The sequence below is a fragment of the Aythya ferina genome, assembly GCF_964211825.1.
Source record: "Aythya ferina genome assembly, chromosome: 12".
Classification (NCBI taxonomy): Eukaryota; Metazoa; Chordata; class Aves; order Anseriformes; family Anatidae; genus Aythya; species Aythya ferina.
Window position 1 is genome coordinate 20,163,786 of NC_140308.1, and position 22,386 is coordinate 20,186,171.

The 22,386-nt window shown below is 37.9% G+C and overlaps 1 protein-coding gene across 18 annotated transcripts in view; it reads left to right on the top strand.

The window, feature by feature from the left end:
• Positions 1 to 22,386, top strand: part of ZNF536 (zinc finger protein 536) — a 353,866-nt gene that overhangs the window by 56,495 nt on the left and 274,985 nt on the right. For 10 of the 18 annotated variants that reach the window (XM_084533183.1, XM_084533190.1, XM_084533172.1 and 7 more), the window contains exon 3: positions 13,640 to 13,710. The exons of the other annotated variants lie outside the window; for them this stretch is intronic. The gene's annotated coding sequence lies outside the window, so the exon portion shown is untranslated. The remainder of the gene's footprint in view (positions 1 to 13,639; positions 13,711 to 22,386) is intronic. 18 annotated transcript variants of the gene reach the window in all.

Consider the following 22,386-nt stretch of genomic DNA (forward strand, 5'->3'; position numbering starts at 1 on the left):
TTAATGTGATCTAATAATAGTGTGCCATTATATTACCTTAGTAAAACATGTACCAACATCCTATTCAGATCTACCAAATTCATAGCTTCCTATAATATTTTTGTTGAAAGACAGGATTACTATTTTTCAAAGCTGAATTTTTTTGCCTTTAACATATTTAATGAAATTCACAATTCTTTGCCATGGTAATCTTTATGCATGTATTTGGGCTTGATGGTTGAATTTTTATCATTCTGCATTATTATGATTTGTTAGGCAAATTGTTTGACATGTAAAGAGAGATGTGCATTACATTATTTTGTTAAGGGTGTATTTTAAGACTTCAGTACCTTATGATTAGTCACCTATATTTATCATAGATTGTAGAATGTAAAAATAAGCATTTGGGCTAAAATGTGTTTTTCTGCATTCTAACCCAGATACTGCCACATACTACAGGAGGCAAGGTTGATACTGCTCTGCCCAGCAGTACCAGTTTTTGTTATGGTGTCTTTGCTGTGGTGCTCTCTGTTCAGCATTTCCTTAATTCTGTGCCAACAGAAACATGCAGAATTGTGCCCAACTGTGAGTTGAAAACTGGGATCGTGCAGTGCTATGTCTCTTGTTTTCAATCCAAGATATGTATGTTTTATAAACAGATTCATGCATATGCACCATGTATTTGAGGTTCAAGAAGGAATAGCATTGCATGACCCCAAACTCCTATTGTCAGGTAATAGCTCCCCCCAGAAGAGGAAGAATTATCCAGAAGATATATTTATTGTGACAAAAAAACAATGGTGCTGGAGCATTGGAGTTGTGTATTTATGATGGCTTTTCCAGTCATACCACTTATGTACCTGATGCAGTGTGAGAGTTTGCTGCTCTTGCACTGAGCACAAACTCCCCCAGATCCCTGCTAGAGGAGGACTTGAGTCATGGCACGCTTTCCAGTGCAGAATAGGCGCACTTTCAGTGTGGAATATTGGGTTCATCTGTTTGATGTTGCTACTAATCAGCATGGCTGAAGGGTTAGGGTAACACTGCATCTTTGCAAAGCATCTTAAATCTTCATCACCTAAAGATGTCATTATTGCAGTCAGGGAGTAACACACTTAACACTGTTGCAGTAAAATCAAAATGAAACATTATGTCCACATTTTAACTCTTTGTGATGTTCTGTTAAATACCTACTCTTACAGTTTCATCATATCACAATAAATAATGAATGAGAAAAATATTTTAATCTTGTCAATATCAGCAATGTCTAAAAACAAGGAAAGTGTATGTATGCATTTATGTGGATTCCTTATTTGATTTAGGCTAAGCGATACAGCTGTAAAAGGATTTGAAATATGCAATCAATGTAAATGAAGAAAAATATTTTGAATGCAGTGCATAAACTGTGTGCTTCTTTAGACATATTTTTAGGAAAAGAAAAAAAAAAAAAAGATGATTGTCACACCATATAACAATAATACTACTGGAAAAATATGCAGCAGCTTTGTTTCCTGCCATGGTAAAAACAGTTTTAAGTCTTGGTCATTTAAATCAAAGACATTTTCGTCTCTTCTGTGTGGCTCATTCTTCATGATGTAACAAGAAATAAGGGGAAAGGTTTAAAATCTTGCCTTAACATTGTATTCAAAATGTTTAAAACAACTTCAAATAGATGCTTCCATCTTTTTAGTAATAAATACATGTACTTATTTACTAAACAGAAAAACCTTTCATGAAGTACTCTCCAAATTCAGTTTACTAATGGAGGTATAATTTGTTGAAGATCCAAAAAGGGTTGAGCTAGTCTTTAATTAGGTATGCCTTAGGTTGTACTGTAAGTCACTGGACTGTCTCCTATGTTGACTGCATTATCATACTACTTTATTACTCTAGATCCTGCAGGTGTACTAGCCAAAGAGCCAAGTTGGCTTGTAAACAGGTAGCTTCCTTTCTTGGCTAAGAACAGAGTTGTCAGTGAAAAATTTCTCCCCCATTTCTTTACACACAACCCCAAATAGGTGCATTCTAGTGCAGAATAGACTTTTCCATTGTCTGAAGAATTTTCAGAGCCTTGTTGTTTTTTTTTCTTCTGTTGTTCCTTTCAGTGGGAGATTGTATTAATTGCATGAGGGACTGGCTTCCATGGGGGAATTTTGTCTTTTTCTTTGGTAAAGTAGGATTGGAAGTCAATGAATTGGCCAGTGAGTGATTATTTCATCTGCACATCTTTCCATCTTCGTTTTGGTGGGATAGAGGCTCTTACGTGTTGTCTCTGGGACTATGGCTGGTTAGAAACAGGGTGTGGTGGGTCCTGATGTGGTTGCAAAAGCAGTTAAAAAGCATGATTACAATTCATTGTCCTTGCTTAGGTTTCTGTCTGTATTGCTGTACTGTGATCTTGAATGAACTTATGTAGACTAGGAAGCGGTCTCTTTTGTGTGATTCTGAAAGAAAGTACCAGTAAGCCTTACTCTGCCTACCAGTAAGTAGAGTAAGAAAAATAAAATAAAAAGCCTAATTTTTGAAGGTAGAAAAGCACAAGAGGAAAATATTTTAATCTTTTAAGACTAATTTTTATCTCCTTTGAGGCCATCAGGAAGAAGTAGCAACTAGTCTTGTGTTATATTACTAGTCACTGAATTACTTGTGTGACTTTAGTAATGAAGCATAAATGTTCTCTTGGTTCCCCTGTGGGCATAATACCATTTACCTGTATCGAAAATGCTTTGTAATTTAATTAACACTTGGAGTGCTCTTTGAGATCCTTAGCTAAAAGCAGGCAAAACAAGTCAATTGTTAGAGAAATCCCAATATATCCCCATTTAAAAAAAAATAATACACTTTCTCTTGACTTCTTCAAACCTCAATAAATGTTTGATAGGGGTTTTGGGTTTTGTTCTTACTGGTCCTTAGAGTCAATTATTCTTAGTGATTTGCATAGGTGCAGTGTAGGTATTCCGTTTTTGTTCTATGCAGTATTTTGGTGAATCATAAATTACCAGACCCAGTGCTGGGAACCTGTTAGAGAAGCATGAGAATAGAGATACATTTTTCAGGAGAGAACTTGAGTTGTGCTAGGAAAATTCTGCATTATCCTTCAATAGATACTTTTTATTATTTTAGAGCATTATTATTTTCAGAGGATTATTATTTTTATTTATTTAGAGGATATTATTATTTTTATTATTTTCCTAATTTTTAGTTGTGCACTAATAATAATAGCTTGTGCTTTGTTTCATCAAGTATGCCAGTATATTGCTGATAAATCATGTATGACTGTACCATTGTAACTACAGCTATTCAAAAGTCATATCTAATTACCAGATCCTGTCATGGCCAGGTCACTGACCAGTGACCAAATCAAGTTTTTCCTTTGAATAGACAATGCCTGTCTATAAGTACGTACCGATCCAACTTTTGACTGACTCAAATATTTTTGGGGTATGCACTTATGTTTGAATACACACATTTGTAAGCCAGTGGTTAATAGGAAGACTTCTTTTTTTTTTTTTTTTTTTTTTCTTCATTCTTCTCTTACCTCCAGTGAAGGAGTATTATTAAGAGAAGCAGAAACAACTTCAGCAAGCTAGCTGCAACTTCAATCCATCCGTGTTTTCTATGTTGTTTTGCAAGCAGCCAAACATCTTTCTCTAGAATCATAACCCCTATCTCTTTGCTCCCAGGTACGTAATTCATTCTCACATTTCCTTACAAGCTCCATTCATTCATCTGGGATTAGCTGCCTACCATTCAATTTTCTTTTTGGAGACTATAGAAACAGCACATACTTACCTGGATACAGCTAGGCTCAAGTTTCTCTGGAAAAACATACAAGTTCACACATTTTCCCTTTTTATACCTACTTTTTGCTACTAAAAGGAGTTTAAGCAGTCTTTCAGATAAGCAAATAATCTTAATGAGCATCTTACAGCCAGCAAAAATGTTGCACACCTGTTTGTACACAGCCTTGATGAAACATCTCAAAGTTATGCTAAGCAAGTCTGCCATTCCCTTCTGGTATTAAATATGCCATTATCTTCAAGTTTTAAGTTGTGCTATTTGTGTAATAGCACATAATAGCACCTACAAGGGAGTTTATATCTTTCTTATTCTTTTCTTCATCTTCTTCAGCAGTTGTTTCAAAGAACCCTTTTGGCCTTGCTTTGATAATTTAAATAGACAGTCTTCTGCATCTGTGAATGAAATTGAGAGCTGTTTGTCCTCCATCTTTCATGGAGACGAGGGAAGGCCAGTATTGCTTAAGCAACCAGTCGCTTCTTTTCAAATATGTTAGAGTAAAACAGGCTCAATTAGCAGAAATTGTTGATATTTTTTTGGAGTCTACAGTGGACTTTCTTTCCTCCTTTATTTTATTTATTATTTTTTTTTACCATTTATTACCACAAAATATTTGGAGGAAAGGTAAAATGGGAGATGCCTGTGAAGTTTCTACACCTGCACAGCTGAAGTGACAGGTAATAGTGCTGGGCAGAATTGCAACTGTGCAGTTGTGACATTGACATTTGTGCCTCTATAAAGGATTTTAGAATACAATAGTTCAGTTGGAAGGGACAAAGATTGAGACCTACTGCCTCACCCATTTGGGGTAGTTTACTTTGGGAAGAGGTAAAAATGTAGAACGTACAATACTCAATCACAAAGTGATGAGTTTTTCTCCCTTTCTTCCTCACACACTTCCTCTAGAATATCACATTTTTACTGCATAAAAATAGTGTGCATTTTAACTCTCTGAATAGTGATCTGATGTGTTGCTTTGAATGCACATTATCTTGTGAGTTAAACACTGGAGGAAAATTCTTTTGTTTCTTTTTTTTTCTCCTGTGGGTAACTGCATTGCATAGCTGACCAAATATGCCAAGGCTATGGAAAAAGAAAAAATGGCAAGATGACTATTTCCCCAAAACAGTAAACACACATTGCAGCCTGGGTTCTTATTACAGAATGCAAGATTTTACTTTTTGAATAACTACTGTATTTTAACAATAGGCATCAAGTGGTTGCTATGTGATACACAACAGTGTTTTTCATGAACTTTTGGCTGCTGAATAAGCACAGCAAATATGGGTTCCTACCCTTTTAGTTTTCTGGGTCAATTCGTTTTGCACAAAGGAGAGAATGATAATTTGAGTTGTAGGCAGAGAATGTTTTCTTCACATGGCAAGAAAGATGAAAGCTGTTTTTATTTGATTTCTTTTTAAATTAAAAATTATAATTTTTTATAGAGTTAGAAATAATTATCTTATTACTAAAGGCATCCTGTAAGCTTGTTATAGAGTCTCTCTGTAAAATAATTGTTGGTAGTCACTGCACAGTAAAAGTGGGGAACAAGGAGAGGAAACATAGAAATACAAACACATATGTAACTTGTGAGTGTGTGTGTGGGGGGGGGGGGGAGGGGGCGGTGGGACTTGATTTGATTATCCCAGAAGTAAAGACCTGGACAAATACTTTCTGTTTTTTAGGTGTTGCTGGCTGATTACAGACCATATAAAGGTTTTCTGAGCTGCTGTTCTGTTCTCTAAATGCTCATCCCTTTCCTACTTCTAGGTCAGAGATGACTGTCTATCAGATTTAGTTGGCTTCCTGATGGGGCACCACATTGGGGCTGCTTTTATGTTCTTATCTCCCATTCTTCTGTTGTCAGAATCCCACTGAGCAGGATTTCTGAGATCTGTAGCCTGGATCTGTGGATTTAAAATCCCTGTGAGAGCAGGGGCTGTCACCCAGTGATGCCAGGAGGGACGGGTGAGGAGGCAGAAGAGCAGACATATGTCAGCAATGGAAGGTGCACCACTCTGTTGTATAGGGTTAATGGCAGCTTATGTGGAAGAGGAGGAAGACTCCAGAAGCAGGGACGAAGGAGGTGGTTTGAAAATAAGGGGAAGAAAGGCCATTCAGGGGAACAAAAAGGGAAAGAAACATAAATTCACTGAATTATCTCAGTGGATGTAGTCTTCTATTTATGTAATTTATATAAATCTATTAGATTAAATAAATTTGCACTGATCTGTACCAATTACTTCTGCTGAGAAGTTTTATGGTGTTTGCTATTGCTTTGTTTTGCTTTTCTTGAACATAGTCAAGCCATTTCTTCTTACAGTTATTGTGTCATAGATTCTATGTCTTTATCAACCAGTAGTGCGTGTTTCAGCTTCCTTGGAACATTTCCTTACAGAGGAGAATCAAGGAAGTTATGACATATCCCTATCCCAGGTCACAATGTCCAGACAATCTGCAGTGGGTTTTTTTTGTGGTTTTTTTTTTTTTTTTTTTTTTTTTTGTTTTGTTTTGTTTTGTTTTGTTTTGTTTTGTTTTTTCCATTCTGCCCAGTGGTGGTCCTCTCAAAAGCAGCTATTGCCCCTTTCTTGTTAGATGTATTTCAAATGCAGTTTTGAGGTACGTAACTTTTGCAGGGACAAAATTAGGAATGCCAAAGGTCATCTGGAGCTCAATCTAGCTACTGCCGTTAAAGATAACAAAAAACGTTTCTATAAATACATCAACACAAAAAGGAGGACTAAGGAGAATCTCCATCCTTTACTGGATGCAGGGGGAAACTTAGTTACAAGAGATGAGGAAAAGGCGGAGGTGCTCAATGCCTTCTTTGCCTCAGTCTTTAGCGGCAATACCAGTTGTTCTCTGGATACCCAGTACCCTGAGCTGATGGAAGGGGATGGGGGGCAGGATGTGGCCCTCACTATCCACAAAAAACTGTTTGGTGACCTGCTACGGCACTTGGATGTGTACAAGTTGATGGGGCTGGATGGGATCCACCCAAGGGTACTGAGAGAACTGGCAGAGGAGCTGGCCAAGCCACTGTCCATCATTTACAGAATCACAGAATCACACAGAATTTTCTAGGTTGGAAGAGACCTCAAGGTCATCGAGTCCAACCTCCAACCTAACGCTAACAGCCCTCCACTAAACCATATCCCTAAGCTCTACATCTAAGCGTCTTTTGAAGACTTCCAGGGATGGTGACTCCACCACTTCCCTGGGCAGCCTGTTCCAGTGCCTCACAACCCTTTCAGTGAAGAAGTTCTTCCTAACATCTAACCTAAAACTCCCCTGGCTCAACTTAAACCCATTCCCCCTCGTCCTGTCACCAGGCACGTGGGAGAACAGGCCAACCCCCACCTCGCTACAGCCTCCCTTGAGGTACCTAAAAAGAGCGATAAGGTCACCCCTGAGCCTCCTCTTCTCCAGGCTGAACAAGCCCAGCTCCCTCAGCCACTCCTCGTAGGACTTGTTCTCCAGGCCCCTCACCAGCTTCGTCGCCCTTCTCTGGACCCGCTCAAGCACCTCGATGTCCTTCTTGTAGCGAGGGGCCCAAAACTGAACACAGTACTCGAGGTGCGGCCTCACCAGAGCTGAGTACAGGGGAAGATCACCTCCCTAGCCCTGCTGGTCACACTGTTCCTGATACAAGCCAGGATGCCGTTGGCCTTCTTGGCCACCTGAGCACACTGCTGGCTCATATTCAGCCGACTATCCACCATCACTCCCAGGTCCTTCTCTGCCTGGCAGCTTTCCAACCATTCCTCTCCCAGCCTGTAGCTCTGCTTTGGGTTATTGCACCCCAGGTGCAGGACCCGGCACTTGGCCTTGTTAAACTTCATGCAGTTGACCTCAGCCCATCGGTGCAGCCTATCCAGATCCTCCTGCAGAGCTTTCCTACCCTCAAGCAGATCGACACACGCACCTAACTTGGTGTCATCTGCGAACTTACTGAGGGTGCACTCGATGCCCTCGTCCAGATCATCGATGAAGATATTAAAGAGGACCGGCCCCAGCACCGAGCCCTGGGGGACGCCACTAGTGACTGGCCTCCAACTGGACTTGGCTCCATTCACCACGACTCTTTGGGCCCGGCTATCCAGCCAGTTTCTAACCCAACGAAGCGTGCGCCAGTCCAAGCCAAGAGCAGCCAGTTTCTTGAGGAGAATGCTGTGGGAGACGGTGTCAAAAGCCTTGCTGAAGTCAAGGTAGACCACATCCACAGCCTTTCCCTCATCCACCAAGCGCGTCACTCTGTCATAGAAGAAGATCATGTTCGTCAGGCATGACCTGCCTTTATCAGCAGTCCTGGCTATCGGGGGAGGTCCCAGTTGACTGGCGGCTAGCAAATGTGACGCCCATCTACAAGAAGGGCCGGAGGGCAGACCCGGGAAACTACAGGCCTGTCAGTTTGACCTCAGTACCAGGGAAGCTCATGGAGCAGATCCTCTTGAGAGTCATCACACAGCACTTGCAGGGCAAGCAGGCGATCAGGCCCAGTCAGCATGGGTTTATGAAAGGCAGATCCTGCTTGACAAACCTGATCTCCTTCTATGACAAAGTGACGCGCTGGGTGGATGAGGGAAAGGCTGTGGATGTGGTCTACCTTGACTTCAGCAAGGCTTTTGACACTGTTTCCCACAGCATTCTGCTCAAGAAACTGGCTGCTCTTGGCTTGGACTGGCGCACGCTTCGTTGGGTTAGAAACTGGCTGGATAGCCGGGCCCAAAGAGTCGTGGTGAATGGAGCCAAGTCCAGTTGGAGGCCAGTCACTAGTGGCGTCCCCCAGGGCTCGGTGCTGGGGCCGGTCCTCTTTAATGTCTTCATCGATGATCTGGATGAGGGCATTGAGTGCACCCTCAGTAAGTTCGCAGATGACACCAAGTTAGGTGTGTGTGTCGATCTGCTTGAGGGTAGGAAGGCTCTGCAGGAGGATCTGGATAGGCTGCACCGATGGGCTGAGGTCAACTGCATGAAGTTTAACAAGGCCAAGTGCTGGGTCCTGCACCTGGGGTGCAATAACCCCAAGCAGAGCTACAGGCTGGGAGATGAGTGGTTGGAGAGCTGCCAGGCAGAGAAGGACCTGGGAGTGATGGTGGATAGTCAGCTGAATGTGAGCCAGCAGTGTGCTCAGGTGGCCAAGAAGGCCAACAGCATCCTGGCTTGCATAAGAAACAGCGTGACCAGCAGGGCTAGGGAGGTGATCGTTCCCCTGTACTCGGCTCTGGTGCGGCCACACCTCGAGTACTGTGTTCAGTTTTGGGCCCCTCGCTACAAGAAGGACATCGAGGTGCTTGAGCGGGTCCAGAGAAGGGCAACGAAGCTGGTGAGGGGCCTGGAGAACAAGTCCTACGAGGAGCGGCTGAAGGAGCTGGGCTTGTTCAGCCTGGAGAAAAGGAGGCTTAGGGGTGACCTTATTGCTCTTTACAGATACCTTAAAGGAGGCTGTAGCGAGGTGGGGGTTGATCTATTTTCCCACGTGCCTGGTGACAGGATGAGGGGGAATTGGGCAAAGTTGCGCCAGGGGAGTTTTAGGTTAGATGTTAGGAAGAACTTCTTTACCGTAAGGGTTGTTAGACATTGGAACAGGCTGCCCGGGGAAGTGGTGGAGTCACCATCCCTGGAAGTCTTCAAAAGACGTTTAGATGTAGAGCTTAGGGTTATGGTTTGGTGGGGACTGTTAGTGTTAGGTCAGAGGTTGGACTTGATGATCTTGAGGTCTCTTCCAACCTAGAAATTCTGTGATTCTGTGTGATTTTCTCTTCTGTATCAGAAACTGCTCCACTTCCCCCACCCTACGCCCCAAAAAAACTATATTTATGGTAAGAGTTGATTGCTTGCTCAAAGGGAGAAAGAGAGAAAGTCTTTCATGGATGACATTTTTAATTTATTCTTTTCCATAGAAATTCAATTTAAAGCATTTATCATTGGGATAATTTTCTGTCTCAAAGTCATATCAGACGCAAAGCTGTCTTCATGGCCATTTCTTCTAGCTCACTGGACAGCTGTTCTGCCTGAAAAGAAAGAAAAGATCACATATCAATCAAAGACTTGATACATAAGGAGAATTCTTATGCTCTTTGACTGATGAAAATCCTGGCTGTGAGCTCTTGATCTGACTTCTGGTTTCTTGATTTAGAGAATTGCATTTATATTTTACAATAATATCTGCTGATTTTTATTTATTTTTTAAATGTTTCCTTCGTGTATTTTGTAGACTTAGATTAGATACTAAGAAGCAATTCTTTACTCAGAGGGTGGTGAGGCACTGGAACAGCTTGCCCAGAGAAGCTGTGGATGCCTCATCCCTGGAAATGTTTAAGGCCAGGTTGGATGGTGCTTTGGGCAACCTGGTCTGGTGGGAGATGTCTCTCTCCATGGCAGGAGGGTTGGAACTAGGAGATCTTTAATGTTCCTCCCAACCCAAACCATTCTATGACTCTGCCATCTTGATGCTTGGAGGGTGGTTTGAACTCATCTTCACTGATGAGAACAAACACTTTTCCGCCTCTGTGATTTGATTGACCCTCTTCTCAATGGCACTGCAGGCAGAAATTAGTGCTACTTAGTAGAAGAAAGACTCCATCTTTACTTAGTTTTGCTGATGCTGAACTAGTGATTTCTAGTGGAAAAGGACTGAAAGGTTGAAGGGCATGCCCAAACTGAAGCCTTCTTAACTAGTACAGATGCCTGTGCTTGCTTATTGTTCTGCATTTCTGCGACTCTGTTAAACTGAAATAACTAACAGGTAATAAATTCTTTTTTTATTTTTTTCTTAATTTATTGCTAATTATGCATTTACTGTTATGATAATTTAAAGAAGATTTGAAGTACATTAAACATTCCTTGTTTTTTTAAAAAAGTACTTTATTTGACTTACTAAATGTGTATATACAGTAACAGAATTAAGTTTAGTGCATGCCCTTTCATCTGGAAGTGTAGGGTGAAAGATATGAGTGAACTTAGATGGTACAGTTTTAGCCTAGCTGCAATTACCCTCCAGAATGGAAACTGAATCTCCGACAGAGGGTTTTCTGGCTGCATTTCAATGTGTTGAGTGTTGGAGTATGGATGAACAGCACAGGGCGGCATGGTGCAGCTAGACTGGAATCAAGCTGTAGGCTGTCTTGGAGACCTAGCAGCACAGGGGAGCTATTAAGATAATTTGGACTTTTTTTTTTTTTTTTTTTTTTTTTTTTTTTTTTTTTAACGAGGAAAACACAAAAAATTGCAACAAAAAAACACCCACACCTAAACCCCAGAAGACTCTTGTATTCACCTCTTGGTGCTCTTCAAAGACATTGTTAGCAGTTTGTTGTGTGTTCATGCCAAGTTAGTATTTGATGGTGTCTTCAGGCCCTGGTCAATACTACATGGGACTCAGCAGAATACGGATACACTATATTTTGATGTGGATGCTTACCGAAGGAGGTCTTCCGTTCTCCAAGCCATCAGCTCTTGACTTGGATAAGGTTTTGTGAGGGCTACTTTGCCTGGATTATGTTATGTGGGACTGCAAGAAAAACTGAGGCATGATACAGCTAATTAAGCAGTGAAAGAGACATAAGAAAGGAAAGATGTGCCAGTATAATTGCAGTAAATTCTTGTATTTGTATATGCTTAAAGTTGTTCTGATGCAAAATTTCCTGAAGCAAAGGAATTTATTGATTTTTTTTAGCAGATCTTGGATCATATTGCTTGCCATATTGGATCAGAATATTGGGCCGTCAAGTGCCATTGATTATGACCAGGAGCAGAAGATTTAGAGGAAGAGGCAAGAAACCCGTGATCAGTCATTGTAGGATAAGCTTTCCTTAAGGATGTTGTAATTATAAGTGGGACACATGGCAAGTGTGTACAACTTGATAGTTCCAAACCAAGGAAAAACAATGGGGATGATTTAATTCTCTTATGTTTTGAAATAAAGAAACATTAGTTTTATTTAATCAATAGACTCGAGGGTTTGATGTATGGATGAAAACTTACAATCAGTGGAATAATATTTCTGGTTAAGCACTTCTCATCAGGAACTTGTTTGACCTGTGGGCTGCTTCATTTTTTAAACTTAGATGTCTCTATTACAGAGCTTGTAAAGAGTGTTGCAGTGGCAGCATGGGGAATGTGTGCTAACATAGACGCATCTTACAGGAAAGGAGATAAACCTTTTTCTTTGTACACAGACACATACATGATTTATCAACCATTGTATTACTCTGTCTTTACTGTAAAATGTACAGTTTATGTGTATTCCTCTATCTGTGTAGGATTAGAAACTGTTCTGTCTTGTTTTGGGGAAGAGGATTACTCTATAGATAAAGGCAGATAATTTACTTTTAGTGAAACACTGCAGCTTACGGACAGCAGAATCAACTTTCTTGAGGCAAAAGGAATTGATATGGAACATAATATATCTGACCACTCAAAGGAATTTAAAGATTACATCAGAAATATATTATAGAAAATTAGTTGACTATTTTTTTTCAGTTATCCTAGAATCATTGGATTTAAAAAACAACAAACATTGTAAATACCGAGTACCTTGAAATTCACCAATTTTACTGCATGTACGATTGGCAGCATTAAATGCTAATAACTCATTTAAATATGAAACATCTGTACATTATTTAGGGATTTTTCATCTGTTGATTTGAGAAATGAGGATTTTGAGTCTTTGTATTCATAGTTGTGTGTTACTTATATACAAAAGCAGTCAGCAATGAAATAATAGTCCTAAAATATACTATATGCGGTTTTGTGATTAAGGTACCAAATGCACAGTTTATAAAGAGATACAACATCTGTGGCATTTGATTTTAGGTGTGGCAGCAGCAATTATGATTTCATAATAGTGGGAGTAACATGGTTCAAAAACACAGTGAGAAGATTGTTTTTTATACACTGCAATGTAAATTTTTAAAATAACAGTGTAATTTTTACATTTCTTACTGGATATGGAATAATTCATTTTAGAATAATTTATTTTCTACAGGTAAAAAATAAAAGATATATCACTGTGGAGCATAGTATAATGCGTTTAATTTTTATGAGTGAGTTATGAAGACGTACAACTCAGAAGCTAGGATAAACATCATATTCCTTAATTAATCCATTATGCTATGACAAGTGTGCCATTTTCATTACCCTAAAAAAAAAATGTGTCTTTTTTATATTAGAAAACCTTTCTTTTAAAACCATAAAAGTTGTAAAATCTTATACATCAAAAACTATTAAAGAGTTAGATATCTTACAACTCTTCAAGGAATTTAGATAAAGGCCCATCATTGTCTGGTAATCACATTCAAATATGTTCTTTAGCTCAAATGTTTTAGAGTGTGTAGATGGAGTTCCCCCATGTTTAAATGAATCCAGACTTAAATTTCAGCTAGTGAATGCAGATGAATCTATGGTTGAGCAATAATATAGGAACAGTAGTGGAAAATGGAGGAAAAAACACACCACACAACCCCAAAACAAACAAAACCACCAAAAACTCAACAACAACCCCTTTTAAGATCTCAAAATTCAGCATTATAGATGTATATAGCTTCTGAGGCAGCATATACAGATCTATAATGAATATTTTTCTCTTCTGGGTCTTACAGCTTTCAGCCAAGATTCTCCCTTCTGCCCCCAGATCCCCGGAAAATGTGGTGTATTCATTTAAAGGAAAGAAAGCTCTTTATAGAGCTTTATAATTTATAGATGAACGAGCTAGAAAATATCCACTTCTGCTTGACCCCAGTAGTTGCAGCTTGGGGAAGTTATTCATTTGGTTTTGAGTGTGTGGGGGTGTCACATCTAACTACATTTTTATTTACAGATGAATGTTACTTTTGTAATTATAAATATTTTGCATTCACAGTAAAGAATCTGCAAGAGTTTTAATCATCCGTTGATTAAAGAATTAAACCTCGCCACACTCCAACTAGCTAGGTAAGTTGTACTTGCCCTAAAGATCAGAGTAACCGTGGTGTAGGAAGGTGGGGTGATACTTTATTAAGGTCTGTCATTGGCACATGTTGGAATAGATGACAGATTTCTCACTTCCTTTTCCGTGACTTATTGTCAACATAGTGCATCTATTTGATTCTATCATAGGGGAACTAATTTTCTGAAATGTTCTATTTCACATTATATAGTGGAGCCAGGTGCTGAAACAATTACTTGTAACTTCTCTACAAACTATATCAGAATTTCCTTATATCAAACCTCTGAGTTTTTATCCATGTACGCTTTGTGTGCCCAAGAGCAACTGATCTTTAAGGTATTTATGTGAATACATTTTTATATGATTTTAATGTTAGGATATCAGTCACTAGCTGTCATTTCTAAAATCTGATATTAATAGAATTCAGTATTTGTCATTTTACATTGAAATAAGAACAGACATAAGATAATACAAAACAAAACATTATTAATGAAAAAAATCAAATTAGAGATTGTTGTATATTGAATACAATAAATGTAATATAAATTAGTACAATACAAAGAAATGTGGTTTTCTGCCATTTCAGCATTAGAGCATTAGAAGAATTGCACTGTTTTTCTCCATATATCTGTGTCACCAGGTTGTTATTTCTTTTGTTTAGTCACATAATAGAATGTGTTGAGACATATTATCCTCAACTTGTGTAACAGCCTACAAATACTGATTGCAGTTTGAGCTTGTTATGGAAAAGTATTGCCCTGTGGATTGAGAAAATGACCAACAGCGGACTATAATCTATGAAGCTGAGAGTAAAATAGCCAACTAGAGGTCATTTTTCAAACCAAAGGGCAATAGTTTTCTACTATAAAGTGAATATTACAGTCAGTATATGTTTTATTAAACCGTTTCAGAAACTTGGGAGCAGTTTCATTTAAACTTCTTGCTTGATGTGGCTCAGAGAACAGGCCCAGGGCAGCTCACAAAAAGGTCTGGCACAGTCTCTATAATAAATATTCTGTATACTCAGTAATTGTGAAGGCTTTAGAGCCTTAATGGTGAACAGCCATATCCTGCCACCATTCTGCATCCTTAGCAGCAATTGAAGTCATTAAGGTTTGTGTATAAAAAATCATTGCAGGGCACTGTTTCTCACTGTAATACTATTACAAACTAGGGCCAAACTACATAGGGAAGCCAATTATGGCTATTACTCTCTAAAAGTTTAAAAAGAAAATACCTTTTCATTTCTCCATACCCTTTCATTGTGTTTTGTTTTTTTTTTTTCCTACTGAAGTATGTCAACAATGGATCTCTTTATTGGCTGTCATATGGGAGTGATTGCTTAGTGCCTTGGTCAATAAGAGGATTTCCATTCTGGAATAACAGAAATAACAGTAAGACACATGGACTAAGTGAAACTTTTATTCTCTTCCTTTAACACACCTTGCACATCCATAAAGTATTCTGTCATCCTGTGGCTTGGGAACAGAGATGCTTTCTGGAGCCATTACTATGAGTAACTTTTACTGTTATCAGATTGCCAGCATAAAATCCTAGGTAAACTTCAGGTTTCAGAAAGTCACAAGCCTTCCTGCAAAACAGGGGACAGGGGCCAGAGGAAATCCAAGAACAAGACCATGGTGACTGGAGCACAATAAAGCCAAATAAAATCTATCTCAAATATTTAATTTTTTTTTTTTTAAATTTTTCAGAGGCCTCTTTCACTCTCTTATATCACCTTGTTGTCTACCTTCTAGGATTTCTAATTTTCTATTTTGGGGAAAAGCTGACAAATTGATCCTGCTTCTGTGGCATAAGCATGTCATAGTCCAATACTACTACATTTTTGGCAGTAAACATATCTAAGTTACTGCATGCCTAAGTTACAAGTTCATGGGTTGTGATTATGCATGCAAATTGTGCATTCATATAACCATAATTAGAAATTTCTTTCTGTAATTGCCAGATTAATGCACTGTTATAGCTGTAGCATGGGCAAATTAGGTGCAAAAGTTTTTTCTGTGCGTGTGTTTAAAAAACAGACCTTACATACATACGTATGTATATACTACGCAGGCAGACATAATTTTCTAATGGTCATAATTTTAAAGTCTACATAAAACTTTGCCACCTCAGTAAGGGTGATGGATTAGATTAATAAGAATTGGAGCAGCAAAAGATCTGTTACAAAACTTGTCCATCTTCTTGATGTTTCAGGATTGTTTTCTACAGTGCATTTGCTAATACTTTGACCAGAGCAGATTTAAATGTCCCAAACAGTTCCCACTAAAGTTTCACAGAATTCAAAGGATATTTTCCTGATGCCTTAAAATAAAGTCAGCAGTTTACCTTGTTATGTTATGACTTCAAGGATCTGTCGTGTGTATCTGTCCTTGGAGCTTCCATGCTTCTAAATATTTGTTAAAAAGTTGCCATAAATTATTTTGGTATTGACTGTGCCCTTTTCTCTCATTCTCTACCTAGAATTGTGGCACCAGTCAGATTGTGTTATTTCACAGAAATAAAAAAAAAAAAAAACAACCTCCACAAACCCCCAAAACTTTTACAGATCAAAATTCTGGGCCAAAGGAAGATGGCACTATTAATTTACTACTGCATATATTACATAATATATATGAACATTCTCTCTGTATGATTATGCATGTAGTCTGTGTTCATTGCTAGGAGAATGGTGTTTAGCGGTCTGTCTGATTGTATTGCACACTGTACAAACATATAATTAATCTCATTTTTAGAAATGCATAGCTCCAAGCTGAGAGTGTAGAAATATAGGGTTATTAGTTTCTAGAATGTTTTTATTACACACTTTCTGTTTTGATTGACAACTATTAATATTTTAAGATGACAGAACTAAAACTTATGTTGTGAGATAGCATCAAATATAGATAGCTAAGTAAACAGAAGCATGTGAGCAGGATAATATTTATTGTATAGTGTGTAGCAATGTGGTAAGAGATTAGAGGGAGAATTGTTCTTCAAGAAGAATATTTGATATTTTACATTCTTTAGAAATACAAACATTTTAGAAATAAAAATACAGAACTGAACTTCACATCCTGTTTCTCCAGGGTAACGTAGATTTGTCACCTATCTTGGCTGCATTGTTCTTGAAAGCTTCCTTCCATGTTTCATGTTCTTCCCTTCTTTGCCTGTGTAGGAGAGGCATAAGAGAAGATCCATCCAATATGTATTTTATAACTCTTCTGCTTTTCTGGTTGATGGTTTGAGATTAAAACCTTGTAGTTCTGACCAAAATTTGTATTGAACAACTCATACCCAGTCTTTTTCCCAGAGAGCTTGGCTGTCAAAGTAGATGAAGGATAGGAGGGGAGACAGGTCCAGTCAGAAGTTAAGGGGTATGCAGTAGGAGAGTCAGGAGGAGAAAAATGGAGCCACTGAAATAAGTCGGGGCAGTTTCTCATTTGGCAAAAGATCAATACTAGTTTTAACTGATTAAATACTAATTTTGTCTCCAGAACAAAAAGAATAGTTAGCATGAAGTATGTGCAAATTACCCATGTATTTCTAGTGAATATTTAATTAGAGGCTGGGTACGACTTATATAGCTTTCAAAAACCAACAAATAAACAGACTCTTATTTTCATGATATGATTCACCCACCTAAAATTACTTCTGATGTTCAAGTTAAAAAGAATGATCTGGGATGCTCAAAACTCACCTCAGAATGTTGTGCTTGTGCTTCTGCCCTCGCTGGACCCAGGACTGAGTTCAGGATGGGACAGCAGGATGTGCATCTTGTAAAAACTTGTAAATGTTTAACAGAGCATGTTAGGAAAAAAAAAAAAAACAAAAAAAAAACTGGTTTACTTGATGTAAACTTTTATACCTGAAAGGAATATACCTGTGTTAATCTGGTGTTCTGTTTGGGCTAATTCATCCTAATTTAGGTTTAGCCTGCCTATTTTAATGCAGTACCTTGTGAACCTATCTTTAGTGGAAAAAGTTCAAACAAGCAATTCTTCAAATCATTCTCAATCAGGGTTTTGCAAATACATGACCAAGAATAACTGCTTGCGTCCTTCACATAGCACCAACATGAGTAGCTGTAAAATCACAAAATAACATTATTAGACAATTGTTTTTGCAAACTCCGATTAACTGGGGAAGCAAAATCAGTAAGATCATATCACCATTATTTACTCTTGTTTAAAGATTGTGTAAAGAGACATTTCCCCTTCAGTAAGACAAAAAGTATCCCAAGTATGTGTTTTTCTTATTTATTTATTTATTTATTTTGTACTTTTCCCTCAGCACACCTTTATGTACAATACCTGACTCATGATGGAGCTTCTAGGCACGACTTTAAATAGTTATAGTTTGTAGCTGAAATTACTTGTATTTAAAGACATTGTATTAAACAATAATAATAATAATAAAGTAACATGTGGTATGAACTGTCTGGTCAAGTTCAGTATTTATTCCTAAAATATAATACATCATACTTGTTTGAAAGTTTTCTTTTGGACAATAAACTCCTCTTCCCTCTTAATGGTAAGTGGCTGGCTGCTGCAGCATCTTTTCAGAGCACCTTTTGTATTTGCTTCAGCTTTTCATTGCTCAGAAGTGGCTTTTCTGTTGACCTGTACATGGCACTAGGTTGATGCCATTAAAAAAATAAATATATATATAGCCATCTTAAAAATGCTAATTTTAGTTTCTTGATTGATGAGAGTACTGGAGATGTTCATGGAAGTACAATGAAGTACATCATCTTGTCAATCAAGATGATGCGCCACTGTGTCTGACATATTTGTAAATTGTTACCAGTCCTGTAGACTTCTCTGTCTGAGCATCTGTGATGCTAAAGGTTCATCTCTTTTGGGTAGTACTATTAACACTTCAGAGTGATTCATCTAATGACCAGGCTCACTATGAGGAAGCATTGCTGTGTTGTGAAGGAACGGTGTCATGATGTATAAAGTAAACTAGTCAGTCAGCATGAGAAGAGAAAATAAATAAAAATAATAATAAAAAAAACCCTCTTCATATGATGGAAAAGAAAATGAAGAGGAGAATCTGTGGTGCATGATTGCTATTGAAAAGGAAGGCCCCCAAAAGACTATAAATGAAGAAATGTCATCTGGCTAATTTTCATAGTTAGGATAGGAGTGGTTTAATGGGGGGGTTGCAATCATATTATATGCTTCTCTTGCCCTTCAAGAAATCTTTCTGGATTTTTCAGCCATGTTTCCTGTGAAGTTCTCTAGCATAGTCCAGTAGACTGTCCAGTGCAAATTGCAATGCTTTATTCTGAGATTCAGGAAGAATCATCTCAAATTTTACTCAAAAGCACCTCAACTACAGCCTTGCATCATTGGGCGTCAGGATTTCAGTGTCAGTACTGTTTCTATTTGAGCATCTTCTTTGTCTCCCACAAGTTACATTCTGTCCTCAAATGCTTGGGAATGGCATTGATATTTAATAGAAGCTACAAATGCATCAGAGATCAGATGGAAAATATGTATATAATGTGTTTACGTACTGCATGTGGCAGCTAGGCCTAGTAATGGAGTAATGCTTTAACATATACAGTGTATTTATTATACAGTCAAGTGGAAAAAGTGGATGTTTCTATTTATCAGTTGTTTTTTGTCTTGGGTGTTTCTATCTTTGACTGATACAAATATTTTTGAATCTAAACATATCTCCACAATAGTGTTGTGACTTTGTTCTGGATTTCTTTCATCTTAACTTATCAACACAGTATATGAGCCATTTTATCCTACAGTGTGATCATCATCCTAGTGTGTATTTGCTCATTAATGTCATGTTAAGATCTAAAGAAATATGAAAGTAGGAGTGAAATTTCTTTTTCTGTACTAATTTTGTATACTACTAATGTTAGGAAATCTACAGCACTGTAGCTTTGAAATAATTTTTTAAAAAGTATACACATTTCCTCCAATTGCTGTACTGCTTTCAGTCTTATATTAATACTCAAACATGACCTTAAACAGAAATTTTGACCAAGTCTCACTCCTTGTAAGGGGGCATAATTTTTTGGTGTTTATTGAAATAATTGAAATATCCTAGTGAAACACCCTTTGAGAACATATGTGTATAAAATACATATTTTAATCTCAATTTTTTCACTGAATGGATTTCTTCTTTAACTCATGTCCATTGCAGAAGTTCATAATGATCTGTTTTTTATATATCTGGTATTCATAGTGAAGACATTTTGAAAAGGGAAAGTACCGATGGAAAAATGTAAGACTTAACAGTTTTTATTAAAAAAAAAAATAATAAAATAATTTAAAAATTGCAAATTGGACATGCTTTTGCCAAACGAGTCCTTTTTTCCCACAGATTTACCCTAGAAGTACTTCAAGACAATTTGTGCCTTTTAAACAAAAAACAACTCTAACACTGTTTTCTGGTTTTCAGCTAAAAACTGAAGTTTTCCTGGAACGGTGCAGAGAGAAGACAGAGAAAGGGATGTGTGGGTGGGTAAGGGAGACCACTATTTATGCATTAGGGTTTGGGTGTTTTGTCTAACTTAAGGTGTTGAAAATTCTCACAGCTGGAGCCTGCATCTCTTCCCTGACTAAACAGGGGGCCAGAACTGTGACAATCCTGGTCATATGAAGCAAAAGTTGTCCAAGTAGCTGCACAGGGTGGGTTATTTGGGGAGTGTTAAAACATGCGTAAGGCCAACCATGTCAGGTCCCGTTGGGAGTGGTGGGGCTCCCATCTTTATCCTAAGAATGAGGACAAGGAGACCTTTCCCAGTTAGCAAAACCCCAAAGCACAAGGGGAACTCAATATGTGTTAGCTGTTCTAGTGAGTAGCAGGCAGTAGCAGTTATATAGACCAGTCTCATTCAGAGCTGCTCATTTTTTCTTGTCAGTTTAAACATCCAACCATCTATTCTGCTTGACTTTTATTCCTCAGAATTTTTCTTTCCTTTTTGGGGCCAGGTCATTACACACAAACTCATAATTAAAAATAAAAAATAATAAAAAAAAAATATAAATGTTTTGTATGGTGAAAGCTTTTAATTTGAAAGACATGACTACCAGCATGTATTATATATATTCCTTGTTTTTTTTTTTTTTTTTTTTTTTTTTTTTTTTTTTTTTTTTCCAGGGGAAGCTATGCAAATATTTTGATGGAGTTGAAATGCCTAGCTTACATTTAATGTTCTTAGATTCTTACGCTATATTGTGATACAGTATAAAAATACAAATGACAGAATTTAAGGAAAGTGTTTTGACTTCTCCATGGTAAACATTGCCATATTGCAATGTCGATTTTTGGCCAGTTTTGGGTTTGAACCTTTTTTTTTGTTTGTTTTTTGCTGAAAATTTAATTTTTAACAGATCTACCTATGATAATGAGTTTAGCAGCTCTGACTCTTTCATTTCAGTCCTTCCTGAGAATCGCTGTTTCTGCCTCTACTTGTTGCTTTATTTGCTTTATTATTTTTAGGAGCTGTCAGTTTTCAGTCCTCTTTAGGCTCTTTCCCCAGTAGCAGGAGGCACAGAGGTCTTGTTTCTTTTTTTTCTGCATTCAGAATATGAGACACAGTCTAGTTACTGACCTAGGTTTATTGCAGTAAATTGGCATTGTAGGGCACATTCTTCCCAACATCTTGAAGCTTTTAGCAAGTCTTTTCTCTTATTTGAGAACTGACACAGTTTGGCTTCTGTTTACTAAGGAGTCAAACAGTCCTACAACACTGATTTGCGTTTTCCTAACCCTATTCTAGTGTGCTTTCAATAACTTAGCAATCCCGTGTGAAACACTGCAGCTTTATTTACTTTTTTTTTTTTTTTTTTTAATTGCAAACTAATACATCTCAGTAAATGAAGACCCATATTTAAGTCAACTTTAGCAGTTGTCGGTGTTTTTATTTGTGTAAAACTTCTGGCAGAAAAACTCCAGGAAAGTAAATGAAAAGGAGTTCTAACTAATTTGTTCATTTTTGTACTATCCTGTTAATGTATGTGTTTCAAGTATAACTTATAATAAATGTGTTGAGAATTGCTGGATCAAATTTCTTCTTTATTGACAGACATTGTCAATGCAAACTCTTCCAAATTAGCCAAATATGTTATTTCAAGGGGATGACCTTCCAGGCTTGGCACCACTGCTAAGAATATCAGTTTAGTTACCAATTACAGTAGTCCTGGCTTTTTTAATGACAGTTGTCTTTTTTTTTTTTTTTTAATGCTTGGTACTGTATGAGATGAACAAATGTATTGCACAGTGTGAGCAATACAGTTTGTCACCCTGGCAATCACACTACCTTTTTCTCTCTGCAAGAACAACTATTATTATTTTTTTTAAGAATTGTTGACAACTGCTCAATTTATGATTAAAATCATCTTGATTGAAATATTTAAAATATTTTTTTCTGAACAGTTCAAGTCTTCATACACAATGTACTCTCCTAGTTTTCTGTACCATGTAGTGAGTCTTCTTTGTTCTGATGCAGCTCTCAAAGTGCTGAGAGGAATGCTGTGCTAAATACACTCTGCTGAGAGGGTCCAAGCAGCCAAGGGGGACTCTGTTCCCACTTGCTCACTTTGAGACAGCTCTTTGGCTGGGACAAATCAGAGTAGTAAGAGCAGAATGGCAGTTGTCATCATCTCCATCCTTGTCCCCAGCACTTTGAGCAGCCCCAGAGAAGATCC